Source organism: Orcinus orca, chromosome 5 (genome assembly GCF_937001465.1).
Source record: "Orcinus orca chromosome 5, mOrcOrc1.1, whole genome shotgun sequence".
In the NCBI taxonomy this organism is placed as follows: domain Eukaryota; kingdom Metazoa; phylum Chordata; class Mammalia; order Artiodactyla; family Delphinidae; genus Orcinus; species Orcinus orca.
In genome coordinates this window covers 19,073,968-19,091,070 of record NC_064563.1, presented here as the reverse complement: position 1 = coordinate 19,091,070, position 17,103 = coordinate 19,073,968, and the positions used below count along the sequence as shown (strand labels likewise).

At 44.9% G+C, this 17,103-nt stretch overlaps 1 protein-coding gene across 2 annotated transcripts in view; it reads left to right on the top strand.

Moving 5' to 3' along the window:
• The window catches only part of MED12L (mediator complex subunit 12L), a 329,841-nt gene that overhangs the window by 12,972 nt on the left and 299,766 nt on the right, over window positions 1-17,103 (top strand). The window lies entirely within an intron of this gene.

The window sequence follows — 17,103 nt, the reverse complement described above, 5'->3', positions numbered from 1 at the left end:
AACTGGCAAAATGGATGTGTTTGGTGAGAGGGACGAACGAGTACAAGGCTATACCAACATTTTTAGCTTAGGCCAGTGGTTCCCAAACTCTCTGATCTTAGGACCCCTTTATAATAAACCTTATTTAGGATGCCATAGAGCTTTCATGTAAGTTATATCTCAGTATTTACCATATTAGAAATTAGACCTGAGAAATTTTAGAAATATGTATTAATTCATTTAAAAAAATAATAAACCAATTTCATGTTTCACATGTATTTTACGAACAAGAACTATTTTTCCAAATCAAAAAAAAATTGTGGAAAGAGTGGCATTGTTTTACATTTCTGCAAATCTAATCTCTTTAGTGTCTGGATTCTCATATCTAGTTCTCCATTTAGTCGATTAGAGTATGTTTCGATTGAAGGATATGAAGAAAATTTGGTCTCACGGATATGTAGCTGGAAAGTTCTTGGGAACCTCAGAGGTCTTTGAAATGGAGAGCACTGGCTTACACAGCTGGGTAGGTAGATGATTGATAGTACCCCTCAACTAACATGCCATAGGGAACGAAAGAACTTGTTAACTTTTTTTTTTTCCCAAGGGTGGGAAGGTAGGGGAGGGGAGTGGAGAGAATGAGTTCATTTTTAAAAAAAATATTTCCAATTTGAGATGCCTCTGGGGAATCCAGGTTGAACTGTAGAGCAGTAGAACAGACCTGGATTTGGGTGTCATTTGTGCATGGCTAGTTGAAGTCATGGCTGCGATTACCTGTTGAGCATGTGCAGAGGGAGGGAGGAGGAGGCAGACTCTAGACACTTGGCAGCAGGACCTCCGAGGAGGGGAGTCGTTAGGGAGATGGGTGTGGGGGTGAGCACTGGTCCAAGGGGAGAGCTAGCGTCTCCTTGGCCTCCTCTTAGTTTGGCAGTTCCCCCTTCAGGGCCTTTGCACGTGTGCTTCCTGCCGCCTGGTTGCCTTCTCTTTGTCACTGCAGTGTGATGATTTGCTCCTCAGCACCGTTTGTGCTTTTCTTCTGTGCTCTGTCCTCCAACCAGTGTAGGTTTCATGAAGCAAGGGCGATGTCCTTCCCCCCCCCCCCTCCACTGATGACCAGCGGCATGGAGGGGGTCTGGGGTACCGTAGGGGTTAAAGAAATATTTGTTGACTGGACCTGGTAACGGGGCAGTCATTATTAGCAAATGGTTCTCAGAAGCCCTGTACAGGGCACCGTGATGCCAGGAAATGTAAGACATGGTTTCTACTGTTGAGGAGCTTTGCGTGGAGAGATGACAGTCCTGTGTGCAGAGCCCTGAGGTCATTCAGTGCGGTGGCGGAAACCAATGAGGGAGGGGTCATCTCTCTTGAGGATGAGAAAAGTCTTCAGAAATGTGGGTGTTTTTCAGATGACAAGGTCTTCTGGGCAGAGGGTATGAGCAAAGGCACCGAGATGGGAAACGGGACACAGTCTTTGGAGGAATTGCAAGTAGTTCAGTAAAGCAAGAGCGTATTGCATCCTCAACTTGAACATATCTATAGATTTTGGGGACAGTTAGAGAGAGGAAGAGATTAAATCTGCTGGAGAGAGAGGGCTGTCCGCTGGAGCAAAGCTGACCTGGTCCAGGGACCAGGGGACTGAGGTCCTACTGGGAGTGGCACCTTATATGTAGTGTTACGCATTGCTGCCTCTGAGAAAGGACGGGATGCAGGACGTATACAGGACTCCCTGTTTACCTTTCATTTTCTGCAAGCATTTCCAGAGTTAGTTTGAATGTGCAAAGATTTTCCTCGGCAAGAATTAACTCAGCCTTCAACCCACATCCAATGTGCCACAGCTCAGCTACGCAAATGCCGCCTTGTTGTCAACTCAAATTTGGTGGAATTTGCTGCTTTCCTTTTCCAGCCATTTCATTCATGGATTAATCTAATGAGGTTGTTGAGATTAGGACCATTTTAAGGCATTGGCAGCAGGGAAGAACTAAGGAAAATGTATTTGGTCTGAAGCGTCATTGGAATTTTTTGCTAAGATGCCAGTTTACGTAAAGGTATAGAGAGAGGCTCTATCAAAGGTATGTCCAAGACAGTGCGAAATAATTTATATTTCTCCTGAGTTCTGTGAGGAAGGTTAATATTGACATTGCTTAGCGTTTTTTCTTTCTTTCTTTTTTTTTTTCTTTCTTTTTTTAAAGCTCTACACAGTGCTGCTAGTAGACAGTATGGAAAGTATTTTTGGGGTCAGAGCTGTTTTCACTCTTTGGTCAATTTTAGACTAAATGTCAACTCCTTGGGAAAAAAAATGATCGTGAACTGGAGACACTATTTACATTTCGACTACTCACATGAGATCTGCTTTTAAGTCATTATTAAGTAATCGAAAATGTTTGTGAAGTTATACTTCCATTTACTTAGTACTTGATATGTGCCTCCTACAGCACTCAGCGATGTGGGTGTGTAGGAAAGAAATAGAAGTCTGCTTCTGTCCCCTCTAGAACAGCGCTTCTCAAAATATCTATGGTGAAGGACAAGTTTCTTTAAAATTAATTTTCAATCTGTTGCAGACTGATATAAATGTATGATAAAAATGAATTACTAGAAAAATGAAATGCTGCTTGAATGTAGTGGCAATGTCAAGTTGCTATGAAAGTTTCCAAGCACTCACTCTCAATTTTTGCATATTATTCTTGAGGGCCGGTAGCAGTTTCAGACCACACTCTGAGTAGCACAGCTCTAGAAATTAACATCTGGCTCACTGACGCACATAAAACGGTTTTAAAAATGACTAATGCATTGGTTTTTGTTTATTTTAAAATTGAGGAATAGCGTATACATTCAGTATGGGGTATAAAGTGCTGCGTTCCATCACGATAGACAGCGTTGATTGTGTTGGTTATTCTGAGTGCTTTACATGTTTGGTTTTATGTCAGCCTCACAAACACCTCTCAGGTGGGTACTCTTACCTCCTTTTTACAGACGAAGAAACAGGCACAGGAGAGCGGTCACAGGGGTCACTTCACTTGCCCAAGGTCCTTTAGCTGCATAGTGATGGAGTTGGAATTGGACTCCTGAGCCCGTGCTGTAACCATTCTGCCCTCTGTATAGTGCGGCTAAAAATGCTGCGTGAGTTCAGGAAAGAGAGGGTTGGAATACGTGGAGGTCTCCCTGGAGGATGTAGGTGTGAGGGGCAGGACCCGAGTGAGCCGGGGCAGGTTGTACCCTTTCTTTCCTAAGAAAGAGCTGAAGGTAGGATGAGCGAGGCATGGAGGGGAAAAGGCAGTGTCTCTGCAGATGGGGCTTGGAGTCCTGGAGTCCTGGCGGGTTGCGGTTGCGGGGTGGTGGTGACGAGTTCACGAGGTCCCGCTGTCAGATTTATCTCACTAGCTCATGCCTAATAAATCCGGATGGGGAGAGAGTGGAGTCGGGGAGGCTGCGAGGGAGGCAGCTGTAGTAACCAAAGCATGAAGTAAAAAGAGCCCGACAGATCTGGGCTTTAAATAGGACTGGAGAAGAGGAACTGGCGGTCGGTGACGAATTGGTCAAAGGAAATGAAGGCGAGGGGAGTGCGGAAAATGCTTCGAGTTCTTGGACACCGTTCACCTGGGGTGGTAGTAGGTCCTGTTGCTTGAGCATCTCAGAGTGACACCTTTTTGTGCTCAGTCTTTAGAGATATGGCAGGTATCTAGAATTACCTGATGGCTAGATTGGAATGAATATTCGGACTCCCCTCCCCTCCCACCCCTCCCCACTCACCTCACTCACCCTGCGGCACAAAACGTTTAGTTGAAGGTCTGATGACTCAAAGGGCTTTTGGTTTATTGTCCCATGCTTTAAACCTCGCCTTCAATACCTGTTATTCAGTCCTCCACGGGCGGCTTTGGTGGCGGTGAACCGCCAGACTGCTTGGAAGGTTGGCTAAGCTCCACGGAAGAGGTGGGAATGAGCAAGCCTCCCGAAAATAAAAAGGGTGGAGGCTGAGAGGTGTTAACAGAGGTTGACTTTAGGACTACATTTTCGGAGGTGGACTCACGGACATTTGCTTTCTTGGTTCAAAACCGTAGGTTTAGCCTCTCTGTTTCCGGGTAAACAAGTGAACAACGTCACCACCACCACCAGCAAAAAAAAGACATTCCCAATCTCTGTTCTCCCTCCCAGGCAGGAAGAAGGGTGTTCTGCAGTTTTACTAGATTTTTCCGGCGCCCGTTCCATCCCTATCACCCAAGAAGTTTTCCTCTTTGTGAATTTGCAGTTCATTTAGTGGAAATCGCACAACACGCCTTCCTACAGGCACGTGGCATGAGGGATGCAGTTAGGCGTAGGGTAGAAGTGAACAGGAGGACCCAGGTAAGGGGCACAGTGAGTCAGTCCACCGGACAGTTAACTTCAGAGGACAGAAACCATGGCTTGAGTTTGTTTTTTCTGCCCTCAGATCACCTAGCCCAGTGGGAGGCAGATTCAGCACTAAGTGAAAAATATGATTTACAGGAAGAGCTTACATTAAGATGTGACTGCAATGCATGAGTTGTGTGGGACGGTGACTTACCTGAGCAATGGGGGATCCAAAGAGAAAATTGTCTCCTGAGGCTGCCTTAAATACAGTTCTGGGCAGAATCAACTCTGGACACCTCAAGTCCCCTTTCCTGCTTTATGCGTCTGCAAATCTAAAAGTTCAAGTAGTTTTCTCTGGCAGTTTTCCTACAATTTTCCTGAGAGCCACATCCAGGTGTTTGATATCAGAGGGTGACATGCATTTGAAGGTGATTTGAATATGAATTAATTGGCTACAATTATTTAGATACGAGTGGAATAAATGCTAAGTGTATTTGGAGGTAATTTGAATCAAAGTCTCTCCCACTTTCAGTGGAGGGGGAGGGCCTGCCTGTCTCATGGTTAAGGATGAGGGAGGTTCTCCTGGGGAGTCGGGCCCCAGAGTCTCGTGTGTTCAGCACATCCTACTCGGTGGACATTCCCGTTCGCTTTTTGGAGAGTGGCTGAATCCCCGGACGTGTGGTGCGTGGTGTGGGCCTGGATGTGCTGCCTGGTGAAAAATCACAGTTATAATGACCGTGATGAGCATTTTTTTTTTTTGGCCGCGGCGGGTGGCTTGTGGGATCTCAGTGCCCCGACCAGGGATTGAACACGGGCCCTTGGCAGTGAAAGTGCAGCGTCCTGACCACTGGACCACAAGGGAACTCCCATGAGCCCAGTTTTAAAGCGCTGAGTGCCTCACGTACACATACGATTTCCTCTTATTCTTTACAACGGAAGGTAGGTGGATCTCCATTTCACAGGAGGGGAGGGAGCCAGGATTCTAGTTGAGGTTGATTGGAATCATACTGATCTCCTCCAAGATCTCAACTTCTTGGAGAGCACATTGGGCCTCCTGGAGGCTTGATTCTCACGTGGCCGCTTAACCATTTCACTGCCCCGCCCCCCCACCTTCAGCCTCAGTTTCTCAGCCTGTAAACGGGCGCCCATCCTGCCAGAGCCATTTGGCTTTTAGGAAGACGGGCGTGAATATGCTGCGTAAAGGCCAGAGAGTCGAGTAGTATTACTATAACCATGATTTCCTTTTCTTCTCTTTTGCCTGCTGCTCGGTACAGGTGTGCAAGATAGGACTTGCTGTTTTGTGTTGAGCTCATATCCTTTGGGGTTCGTCTGAGTCCCCACCGTTAGTGATTGATGGCCTGCAGGTGTGGTTTGGATGGGGGTGAATATTAATAGCCGTGTAGACAAGGGTGGATGTGTAAAGACCTGAGTTTCAGATGTGGCCTCGATGCAAATGTGGCCCTGATGTTAGAGATGTTGGTGGGGGTAGGGGAAATGCTAGGTGGCCTTTTAGGGGAGTCCTGCCTCCCCTGAGTCAGTCTGGCCCCTTCCCTTGGCTCTCTCTTCAGGAGGCTGGTGGCAGTGCCTTTTCTTACAAGCATTTTGGCTGCGTTGGGGAAACAGCCCACTACCCCGCCTTTTTTTTTTTTTCCTAAAGTTCTCAAACAGCTGTTAAGTGACCTGTCAATTAGAAGAGATCCAAGCAGAAATCAGTGCCTGTTGTTGTGATGCAGGGCGCCGGGGTGTCCCCTTTTACAGAGCCAAGCGATGCTGCTTTTCTCAGCCGTAGACTCTGCGTTGTAGACCCTTGCTGCTGCCAAATGGCCTGGATCCTGGTTTTAGAGGGTAGTCTTGCTTTGAGGGATAGGGCAGAGCTTCCCCTCTTCCTCTCCTACATGGATTTTTTTACTTTCCTAGGGCTGCCTAAACAAAATACCATAAATTGGGTGGCTTAAAACAATGGAAATTCTCCCACAGCTCCGGAGGCAGGGCCACACCTCTAGAGGAGGATCCTTCCTTTCCTCGTCCAGCTTCTGGGAGCCCCAGGCTTTCCTTCGCTTGTGGCAGCATAATTCCAGCCTCTGCCTCCGTCTTCCTTCTGTGTCTTTTCTTTGATAAGGACACCAGCCGTGTGCTGTTGGATTAGGACCCACCCGCTTTCAGCATGATCTTAACTTGATGATTGCTGCACAGACCCTATTTCCAAATAAGGTCGCAGGTATAGGGATTGGGACTTTGACCCATCTTTTCGGGGTACACAATTCAGTGCCTGCAGGGCTTGTCTCTAGACCCTCCTCCGCATGTCCCTGGTTGGTCTGGTACTGGACCTTACCTTCTGGGCGCTCTAGACTTCTAAATGTCTGTAAGAAACATCTTGTTTTGCCAGCTACCTCAAAGTTAACATTTATTTATTTATTTATTTATTTATTATTTTTGCGGTACGCGGGCCTCTCACTGTTGTGGCCTCTCCCGTTGCGGAGCACAGGCTCCAGACGCGCAGGCTCAGCGGCCATGGCTCATGGGCCCAGCCGCTCCGCGGCATGTGGGATCTTCCCGGACCGGGGCACGAACCCGTGTCCCCTGCATCGGCAGGCAGACTCTCAACCACTGCGCCACCAGGGAAGCCCTCAAAGTTAACATTTAAAACTGAACTTGTGATCTGTTCCTCTTCCCTCCAAAAATTCCCCTAACACTGCTATACGCTGTTTTAAGAGCTCTTGCAATCCCAGAAATCCGGGGACATCCTTGATAACCTCACTCTTTGTCATTCCATCCAACATGTTACCAAAAGCCCTGTTGAGTAGCCCCGTAAATATCCCTCCATGCTTCCCCTTCTTTCTGCCTCTGTCTTGGTCCTAGCTACCGTCTTCTCACGTCTCGACTCTTAAGAGAGCCTCTAACCCGTCCCAATCCCCTTGCCCCCAGGCCCCCTGTTTGGTCTGACCGGCTCCAATCAGTTGTCTCCACTGTGGACCTATTCAGTTTGGATGATGTCACCCCACTGCATAAAACCCTTTACTCTTTTCTTTAAAAAATTTAATTATAGTTGTTTTACCATGTTGTGTTAATTTCTGCTGTACGGCAAAGTGATTCACTTGTACATATCTATCTATACATTCTTTTTCATATTCCTTTCCATTATGGTTTATCAAAGGATATTCAGTACAGTTCTCTGTGCTAGACAGTAGCACCTTGTTTTTTATCCAATCTACATATAATAATTTGCATCTGCTAATCCTAACCTCCCAATCCATCCCTTCCCCGGCCTTCCTCCCGCTTAGCAACTGTTCTCTGTGTCTGTGGGTCTGTTTTGTAGATAAGTTCATTTGTGTCATATTTTAGATTCCACATATAAGTGATGTCCTATGGTATTTGTCTTTCTCTTTCTGACTTACTTCACTTAGTATGATAATCTCTAGGTTCATCCATGTTGCTGCAAATGGCATTATTTCATTCTTTTGTATGGCTGAGTAATATTCCGTTGTATATATGTACAACATCTTTATTCATCTGTCATTGGACATTTAAGTTGCTTCTGTCTTGGCTATTGTGAATAGTGGTGCTATGAACGTAGGGCTGCATGTATCTTTTTTAAAAATTAATTTATCTTTTAGTTTTTATTTTATATTGGAGCATAGTTGATTAACAATGTTGTGTTAGTTGCATGTATCTTTTTGAATTATAGTTTTGTCTGTGTATATGCCCAGGAGTGGGATTGCTGGATCATACGGCAACTCCATTTTTAGTTTTTTAAGGAACCTCCATAGTGTTCTCCATAGTGGCTGCACCAATTTACATTCCCACCAACAGTGTAGGAGGGTTCCCTTTTCTCCATACCCTCCACACCCTACATTTGTCATTTGTAGACATTTTAATGATGGCCATTCTGCCTGGTGTGAGGTGGTACCTCATTGTAGTTTTGATATGCATTTCTCTAGTAATTAGTGGTGACGAGCATCTTTTCATGTGCCTATTGTCCATCTGTATGTCTTCTTTGGAGAAATGTCTATTTAGGTCTTCTGCCCATTTTTTGATTGGGTTGTTTGTTTTTTTGTTATTGAGTTGTATGAGCTGTTTGTATATTTTGGAAATTAAGCCCTTGTCTGTCTCATGGTTTGCAAATATTTTCTTCCATTCTATAGGCTCTCTTTTTGTTTTGTTTATGGTTTCCTTTGCTGTGCAAAAGCTTGTAAGTTTGATTAGGTCCCATTTGTTTACTTTTGTTCTTATTTCTATTGTCTTGGGAGACTGACCTAAGAAAACATTGGTACGATTTATGTTGGTGAATGTTTTGCCTATGCTCTCTTCTAGGAGTTTTGTGGTGTCATGTCTTATGTTTAAGCATTTAAGCCATTTTGAGTTTATTTTTGTGTATGGTGTGAGGGTGTGTTCTAACTTCATTGATTTTTATATGTGGCTGTTAAACTTTCCCAGCACCACTTGCTGAAGAGACTGTCTTTTTCCCATTGTATATTCTTGCCTCCTTTGTCGAAGATTAACTGACCATAGGTGTGTGGGTAAAACCCTTTACTCTTGTAAAGATAGAAGTCCTTTACTTGGTCCACAAGACCCTGTGTATTCTATCCCCACCCACTGCCCAGTCTCACCTCACACCTGCATCCCTTTGCTCCTGCCATGACAGCATTCTTTCTTTCATTTTCCCAGACCTACAGACCTTACACACGCTCTTCCTGTCTCTTGTTGGGCACACAGTGCCCGTGATTGTTGTTACGTCTTCCCGATGAGTTGACCCTTTCATCATTATGGTGTGCCCCTCTTTATCTTTGATAATGCTCTTTCTCTTGAAGTTGACTTTGTCCGGTATTAATATAGCCACTCCAGCCCTCTTAAGTTCATCATTTGTATGGTATATATCTCTTTCCATCAGTTTTCTGTCACCTTATCTGTCTTAATATATTTAAAGTACAGCATGTAGCTGGGTTTTGCTTCCTTATCCATTCTAGCAATCCCTGTCTTTTAGTTGGAATCTTAACCCAATTACTGATGTGGTTCGCTTTATTTACCATTTTACTTCTGGATTATTAAACTATGTTAAAAATAATTGAAACTTACCTATTGACATTTTAGTTTATCTCTTTACATTTTATTTTTATTAGCGATTGCGTAAGCAGTTACAGTATACACCTCTAACTTTTCGTGGCCTTCGTAGAGTTAGTATTATATCACTTCACACAAAATGTCAACCTTGCTATCGTAAGGGTCCTCCTCTTAACTTAGTTTACTCCTATTTCAGACTCAGAGTTTGGCTCAAAGACCACTTCTTCAGGGAGTTTTTTCTGAGTTCTCAGATTAGGTTAAGCCCCTATCATGTGTGCTCTGAGCAGGTAGTACTTCTCCTTGGGGCATTTATCACACTTGCAGTTTGCTCACTATGGAATCCCCAGTACTTAGCACACGTGATGTATACTTCGTTATTTGTTGATCAAATGAGGGGAAGCCCTGAGCTGGGGTTTGAAGAAGGCAAGAGATTTCATGCTGTACTCCAGGGGATGGGAGTGGCATCAGGCAAGGCTTAGAGGTTGAAAACACAGTGTATGTGGCAAGGAATATAATAGTCAAGTAGATTAAATGTAAGTTTAAAAAAAAAAAAAGCTCTAATTTTTTTATACCAGTAGCCACCATTTATGGAGCACTTAATATGGGGCCAGGCACTGTGCTAAACTTTGTACATTTTATCTTATGTAACCTCAGCCCTGTGAGTTATTCTTGTCTTACTTCAGCTGAAGGAGCTGAGGTACAGAGAGGTCACTTACGTTGTTCCCTGTGATAGGTAAGGCTCTATATTCAAACTCAGATCTCTGTGATTCTGACACTCAGAATGGAAGTGAGACTGGGAAGTGGAGATTGGTTGTTCGAGGGGTTTAATGCCCATCCTAGGTGATTGTGGTTTTTTTTAAAAAATTAATTAATTAATTAATTTTTATTTTTGGCTGCGTTGGGTCTTCGTTGCTGCACATGGGCTTTCTCTAGTTGCGTCGAGCGGGGGGCTATTCTAAATTGCAGTGCGCGGGCTTTTCATTGCAGTGGCGGAGCACGGGCTCTAGGCGCATCGGCTCAGTAGTTGTGGCTCACGGGCTTAGTTGCTCTGCGGCATGTGGGATCGAACCCGTGTCCCCTGCATTGGCGGGCGGATTCTCAACCACTGCGCCACCAGGGAAGCCCGGTGATCGTGTTTTGAGTCAAGGCTGGAGTTAGGTGCAGCGAAGGCCCACAGATGTTATTGAGGATCTGTAGAGTGTCGTGCTAGATGCTTCTGTTCTCTTTCGGTCCTGCGGGCTGGGGGTGGGGTGGGGTGGGGTGGGGTGGGTGGAACGCCTCTGAGGCTTTCGAATAGGGTAGAGCAGAAAAGAAAACCTGTTTCAGGAAGGTTCATCAGGGGCCAGTGGGCAGGCTAGGTTGAGGAAAGGTCAGGACGGAGGAGGGGAGGTGTGTGAAGAGCAGCAACGTGGGCCTGCTGTGACAGTGGCCGCAGGGTAGAGAGATGGCTGTACGTATTATTTTAGAGGAAGGACTAGATGTGAGACATGTTTTGAGAGAAGTATGGATAGAACTGGTTAATGATGAGGTCTGAGGCGAGAAGGATTTTTCCCTTATCTCTTGGGTCATTTGTATCTGCTAACCCTAAGTGTTGCCTGAAGACTATTGATTCTGGGAGTTCCCTGGCAGTCCAGTGGTTAGGACTCTGAGCTTCCACTGCAGGGGCGCAGTTTCGATCCCTGGTCAGGGAACTAAGATCCCGCATGCTGCATGGCAAGGCCAAAAAAACAAAAAAACCACTATTGAATCTATCCATGATGGGTGTTATCATAGCCTCACTTCTCAAATGGGATCTGCAGACATCCTCAGGGGTCTCAGGGTACGCTCTTCTGGGAGAGAGGTGGACAAGCTAGGGAAAACAGTTACAAAGCTGTTTTTAAAAATTTTGTTTGGGGTAAGACCTTAGCTAACACAGCCTAACTGGTGCATAGAGAGACAACTACTGCTGTGACATTGTCATGCCTGGTGGGCATTTCTGTCCAATCTGTTGACAGTCATTGAGTTAGTGTGTTAGATGCAAGTAGGTGACCGAGGAAATCGGGCATCTCTGCGTGTGTTCTTTGCGGTAGATGAGAAGTCTGGAGGAGGTTAAGTGTGTGTGCACCTTGTGTGTGTGTATTTATTATCTGCTTTTGAGATGGTCATTGAAAATTGTGCTAAACTGACTTTTTTCCCCTTTTGAGTGAGAAAGAGCTTAAGCAATTTCCAAACTGGCATCAAAATGGTTTCACTTTCCTGATGAAACATTTATTGCAATTAAAAGATTGCTTTGAAAGCGATCCAAAAAATAACATCATTCTCTGAAGTTCAAGGTAAATGCGCGAGATTTATGGATGCATTTGGAGTTCACCCAAAATATCGAAGGTCTGACTTTTGTATCGGTACAAAATACAAAAATGCAGAGTGAATGCTGGCCTTCCATATGAACATGGGCCAGTTTCTAGGCTTTTCTTTCTGTTTGTCTCTGGGTACCTGTCTCCCTAAAATTGCTTTAAGGCTTATCAGTTTAGTTGAAGCCAACGACCAAGTGGCCGAGATTTCTCTTCTCTGTATTGAGGTTACTTTTGGACCAGTTCCGTTTTAAACCTGTTGAAATCTATGCTGCCTGGCCTGGTGCACCGCTGCCCCAGGCCACCAGGCAGATTGCGTGTTCTCAGCTAGCGTTGTCTCTCGGCTGGGTAGGTATTAGGGCTCACACATGTGTGTACAGTGTTTTGTCCCCACTGCTGTTAATGATAAACAAAAACATTTAAAACTCTCTGAGTTCATGGTTGGCACTTTAGTTTTCTTTATTCCCCACATTGTACAATGGGAAAATTTTCAACCTCCGACAAAGGAGTTCTTCTACTGGAAAGGATTTGGTGCTAAGATCGTGATTAGTGGTTGGTTGTGTCCCCAAGTTTTGAGGGGTTTAGTTGTCTCAGCTTTGCAAATAGGCAAAGTAGCAGCTGACGGTTCTAGTTTTTATGAGAATTGTTGACTAGGTGTAGCAAAACAAGTTTCAGTTTCTGTAAGGACCCTGGTAAGGACTTTGGTGGTTCTCCTCTCTTATGTAGAAAAATCTTTGAAGAGGTTCAAGGTTAGTGCAAGAGGAAGCTATTTGTGTCCCCTGGCTTGGGGATTTTAGAGGCATGCTGTTTTAAAATCTGGACTCTCTCCCTTACATATTTGCTTGATTAGATTTGGCAAAGGCCTTCAGAGCAAAGTGTCATAAAAGTTTGTAGTCTGAGTTCGTATAACACGTTACATCTTGTTCTGAATCTCTTAGCGCTGCCTAATGCCGTTAAGTATCCATGTCCTATCTCATTTTCCCAAATTGGGTTCATCACGCATCCTGGGGTCAGAGAGGATGTTTTTCCTTTCAAAGGGGTCTGTTTGTGCATTACCGGAGTTTGAGAAACACTGTCTAAACAACAGTAGTAAACACTCTGGAATCTGGATCTTACTCTTAACTCAGTGTTTGGATTCTTGCTGTGGACTTTCACTCTTTAAAGAAACTTTAGGAGAAAAACCATCAGGGTGCATGTTTTGGTTGTGACGCTTTGGTTTTTACCTCCGTTTCACTTGGTTTCTCTAGGAAGCTGACCTAAAGTTCTGCGTGAGTAAACGTCAACAGATGCGCCTTCCAGCCTTCCGTTTCAGCTCTGTGAGCTTCCTGATTTGATTGAGCGCTCTGCAGCCCCGGTGCTTTTATTCGTGGGTCTATGAGAAGTTAAAGGAGTGAAAGAGAAACTTTCTAACTTGTTTTCTTCCTTGATCGTTGTGTGTGTGTTGTGTGTGTGTGTTGTGTGTGTGTGTGTGTGTAGCTTTGTGTGTGTGCCTTTGGAGTGGAGACAGGGGTGTGGCAGAGAATTCTGACCAGGCTTTTCTTCTTGGGACTTCCTGCTCCTGAGCTAAGGTGGAGCATCGAGTTTCTCCCTGGTTGTGAGTGCAGCCCTGATGCTGGGCATGAGAATGCCCTGGTTTTCTAGAAAGCCACCAACTCCAAATCTTTATGTCAGGGGCTCTCAAAGTGTGGTCCCTGGATGCATCACTCATCTGGGAAGTTGTTAGAAGTTCAGATTCTTGGGCACCACCCCACCTATCGAATTGGAAGCTCTGGGGGAGGGGCCCCAGTGGCAGCTGTGCTTTAACAAACCCATCAGGGGATTCTGATGCATGCAAAAGTTTGAGAACCACTACTGAAGGCCAAGGTCTTTCTGATTTCTGAAGCAGATCTTTTGTATTTCTGAGTGCTTACTGAAGCTTCAGGTTATCACTTTCCTGAACCAGAAATATGACACAGACAGCAGCAGTAGTAATTATTGCTGGCCATGTTCATAGAGCGTGGTGGCTAGGAACGTGAATTCTTTACCACTATGTGACCTTGGGTAAGTTAATTAACCTCTCTGCTTTTTATTTCCTCAACCGGGCTATGGAGATAATAGTACTAGAAACTCTTACTATCCCTGTTTCACAGTTGAGGAAACTGAGGCCCGGGAACAGTTCCAGAGCTTGCTTTGAGTCACTCTTCAGTGGAGTTGGAGGTTCAAATTCAGACAGTCTGATCGCAGAGCCTGGGCTCTTGTCCCCCTTGTGTGCATTTCCACTTAGTCATCCTTACCCTTGGGTCAGCAAGGCCTCCACCTGTAGCCACAGCTGCGAGCTGTAGGGGCCTGTCGTGGCTGGAGCTGGACGTCCCATTGTCATGGTGTTGCAGCAGGAGCAGAGCCTGTGTGAAACTCCCTGTTTCTGAAACCTGGATTCCCCTTTTCAGAGGCAGGGCTTTAAAAGGTAAAAGCAGTTGTCTCAGTAAACTTTGGTTTTCTGCAGGAGTGTGGTGACACTCTGGGAGCAGGTGGCGGCTATCACTACAGTTGAGGCGCTACTGCCATTTAGTGGGCGGGGCCGGGGTGCTAGATGTCCTCAATGGCGAATTGTCCTGTGTCCCACTGGATTGTCATATGTGCCACCAAACTTTCAAAGCCGTTTTCTCTCTGTTCCAGGTGGGAATCTATTTACATGTGATCTCAAAGTATTTTTTTGGGCATGATTTTAATACACAGTCAGTATACACTGAGTCTCTGAGGAATATATCGATTGCGTTTTAATATATTGGGAGAAGATTTTATTTTGTTGGTTTGAAAATTTTACTAAGAGTTTTCACCGTTACAGAAGATTCACATCATGCCGTTCTGATCATTTGAAATAGCAATACAGCACACCTGTATCAGTCTGCATTTTGCACGGACTGCATTTATGGTGATTCTAGGTATAGGAACAAACATTTACTAATTCTTGATGTCTCCTAGGGCCCCACTTCTCAAAGGTTAATGTGTCCATGAATTACCTGGGGAATTTGTTAAGCTGATTGAGATGAGATTCTGCATTTTTAACGAGCCCGCGCTGATGGCCCATGGACCACACTTTTTGGGTAGTAGAGGTCTTGTTGTGTATGCCTGAGGGTTTTCTTTTCAAGTACCTATGTTGTTATAACTTACTTTCATTTTGAAAAAACTTTTAGAGTGAGGGCATTACATTGATTTTTTAAAAAAATGTTGGTAAGTTATTGTCTATGAATTTCATTTCAGACTTGGAAAAAGGGCATTTAAAAATATTTGCTTTTAGGATGGTGCCTCGGGCTTGAGGGGGTGACAGCCACTGCTCTGAGAGGTTAAGTGGCTCTAGTCATAAATCCACACAGAATTAGGGACCTCAACGTCATGGGGTAGTGATTCAGAATATACTTACATTAATTGTTCGAAACAGGTTATCATTCACTTATTTACTCTTTCAACAGATATTTATTGAATATATTTTGTGAATTGAATATTGTGTGCTCTGTGCCAGCCACTGCTCTGTGTTCTTGGCATGCTTCTGTGAACAACATAAAGACCCCTGTTCTCACAGACCTTACCTTCTGGTGGGGGAGACAGACAGGATACATCATAAGTAAATTACGTGGGGTTTTAGGTGATCAGTGCTATGGATTATTGGACGATTAGGAGTGCTAGGGTGAAGGGAATGGGGTGAGCAGTTCCAGTTTCAAATAGGGTCATCAGATTTCTCATCGAGGACATGACTTAAGGTGACCAGAGAGTTGGCCATGTGGAAACCAGGGAAGAGCCATCCAGGCAGAAGGGGTAGACCATGCAAGGCCCTGAGGCTGGAGGTCGTCCAGCTGGACACTTGAGGAGCTGCAGAGTGAGCAAGGGGAGTGTGATCAGGGATGAGGTCGGAAAGATATAAGGGGCCAGATCACTCAGGGACTTGTAGGACCTCATAGGGCCTCTGCTCGGATTCTGAGGTACGGAGTTATCGCAGGCTTTGAGGAGTGACGTGATCTCACTCAAGTTTTCCAAAGCTCCCTGTGGCTGCTGTGTTGAATGTGGCCTTCAGAGGGCAAAGGTAGAAGCAAGGAGACCAGTTAGGAGCTGTTGCAGTGTCCAAGCATGAGGTGATGGTGGCCTTGATCTGGGGGAGGCATCGGTGGTAGTGAGAAGCGCTCAGATTCCGGATGCATTTTCATGAAAGTGAGAATACAAGTTTGGAAAGTTCTCAGCACTCAAGGCTCCCAGCCGTACCTGTGTGGATCCTAGTTTGAGGAAAATCTGTTGTGGCTGACAGACTTGTTACCATGGTCCCATGTTCTTTTCCTTCTGGCGATTCTGTGTGTGTATTTGTGCGTGTGTGTGCGTGTGTGTGTGTGTGCGCGCGTGGCATGTCTGTCCAGGCCAGTGCTTATTAGCAGTCAGTCACAACAGGCAGCTAGCTGAGCAGGGGTTAGTTTAGAATAGAAACTGAAGCAGTACTAAATGGAACTAACTGGTCCTGAAAGCCTCACACATTCCCTCTTGATTAACCCAGGACGTATTTTTAGTAAAAACATAAGCTATTCCTCAATTAGTGTTTCTTGTATTACTCTGATGCTAAAGCACAGATAAAAATTCCATTTTCTTGTCCCACTCCCCTCGTGACACCACGTGTCCCCCTTCTTCCTTAGACTCTGAGATGGCAGAAATTTCATTAGCATGCCTGCTTTATTTCAGTTGACTGGCACTTTTTTGACTTAAAATATGCATTATGTAGTTTTGCCCTAGATTTCCAAATAATTTATTTGAAAATGCGGGAGCAGTTTGAGGTGTCTTCTGATACATACATGCAACTCATTTTCTGTGCGGATCACAATTCCAGCTACCTTCCGTGCTGGGAGGAGACTTGGTTACCATAGAGCTAAGCTTCCTGTAGTGGGTTTTTTTGAAAGCCCACCAGAACTGTGCCTAGCCAAGGTATTAGCTAGAGCACACACAATTAAGTAAAGTTACATGGCATGACTCCAGGAGACCCCGGTTCTCAGCCAAGGTGACCTTTCAGGTGCTCTATGTCGTTAACGATTTTGGCCTAAGGCTTTCTGCCTAATCATAGCAGTGATTTGATCAGTTGATTTTTTTTTTTCATTTTACACTTACAGCAATTACTTGTGAAGAATAAGTGTATATTCTTGTGCTGTTGCTACCATTACCCCAGGTGTCACTGAGACCACTTCTTGGCCTGAAGTGAGGGGAGCAGAAGGTGGCTTCATTTACGCACACCTTTCCCCTTTATTCTTTCAAGTCTGTATTTTGGGAACTCTGATTTAGTTCTATAACTCAATGATCTGGCCAGGGGAAGGTCTTTTTTTTTTTTTTAAATGCCGTGGGCTATTTTTGATGTGTTGTGACCTTGGTAAGGAAAGTTTTCCTATATCTATCCAGTAGATCTTTTTTA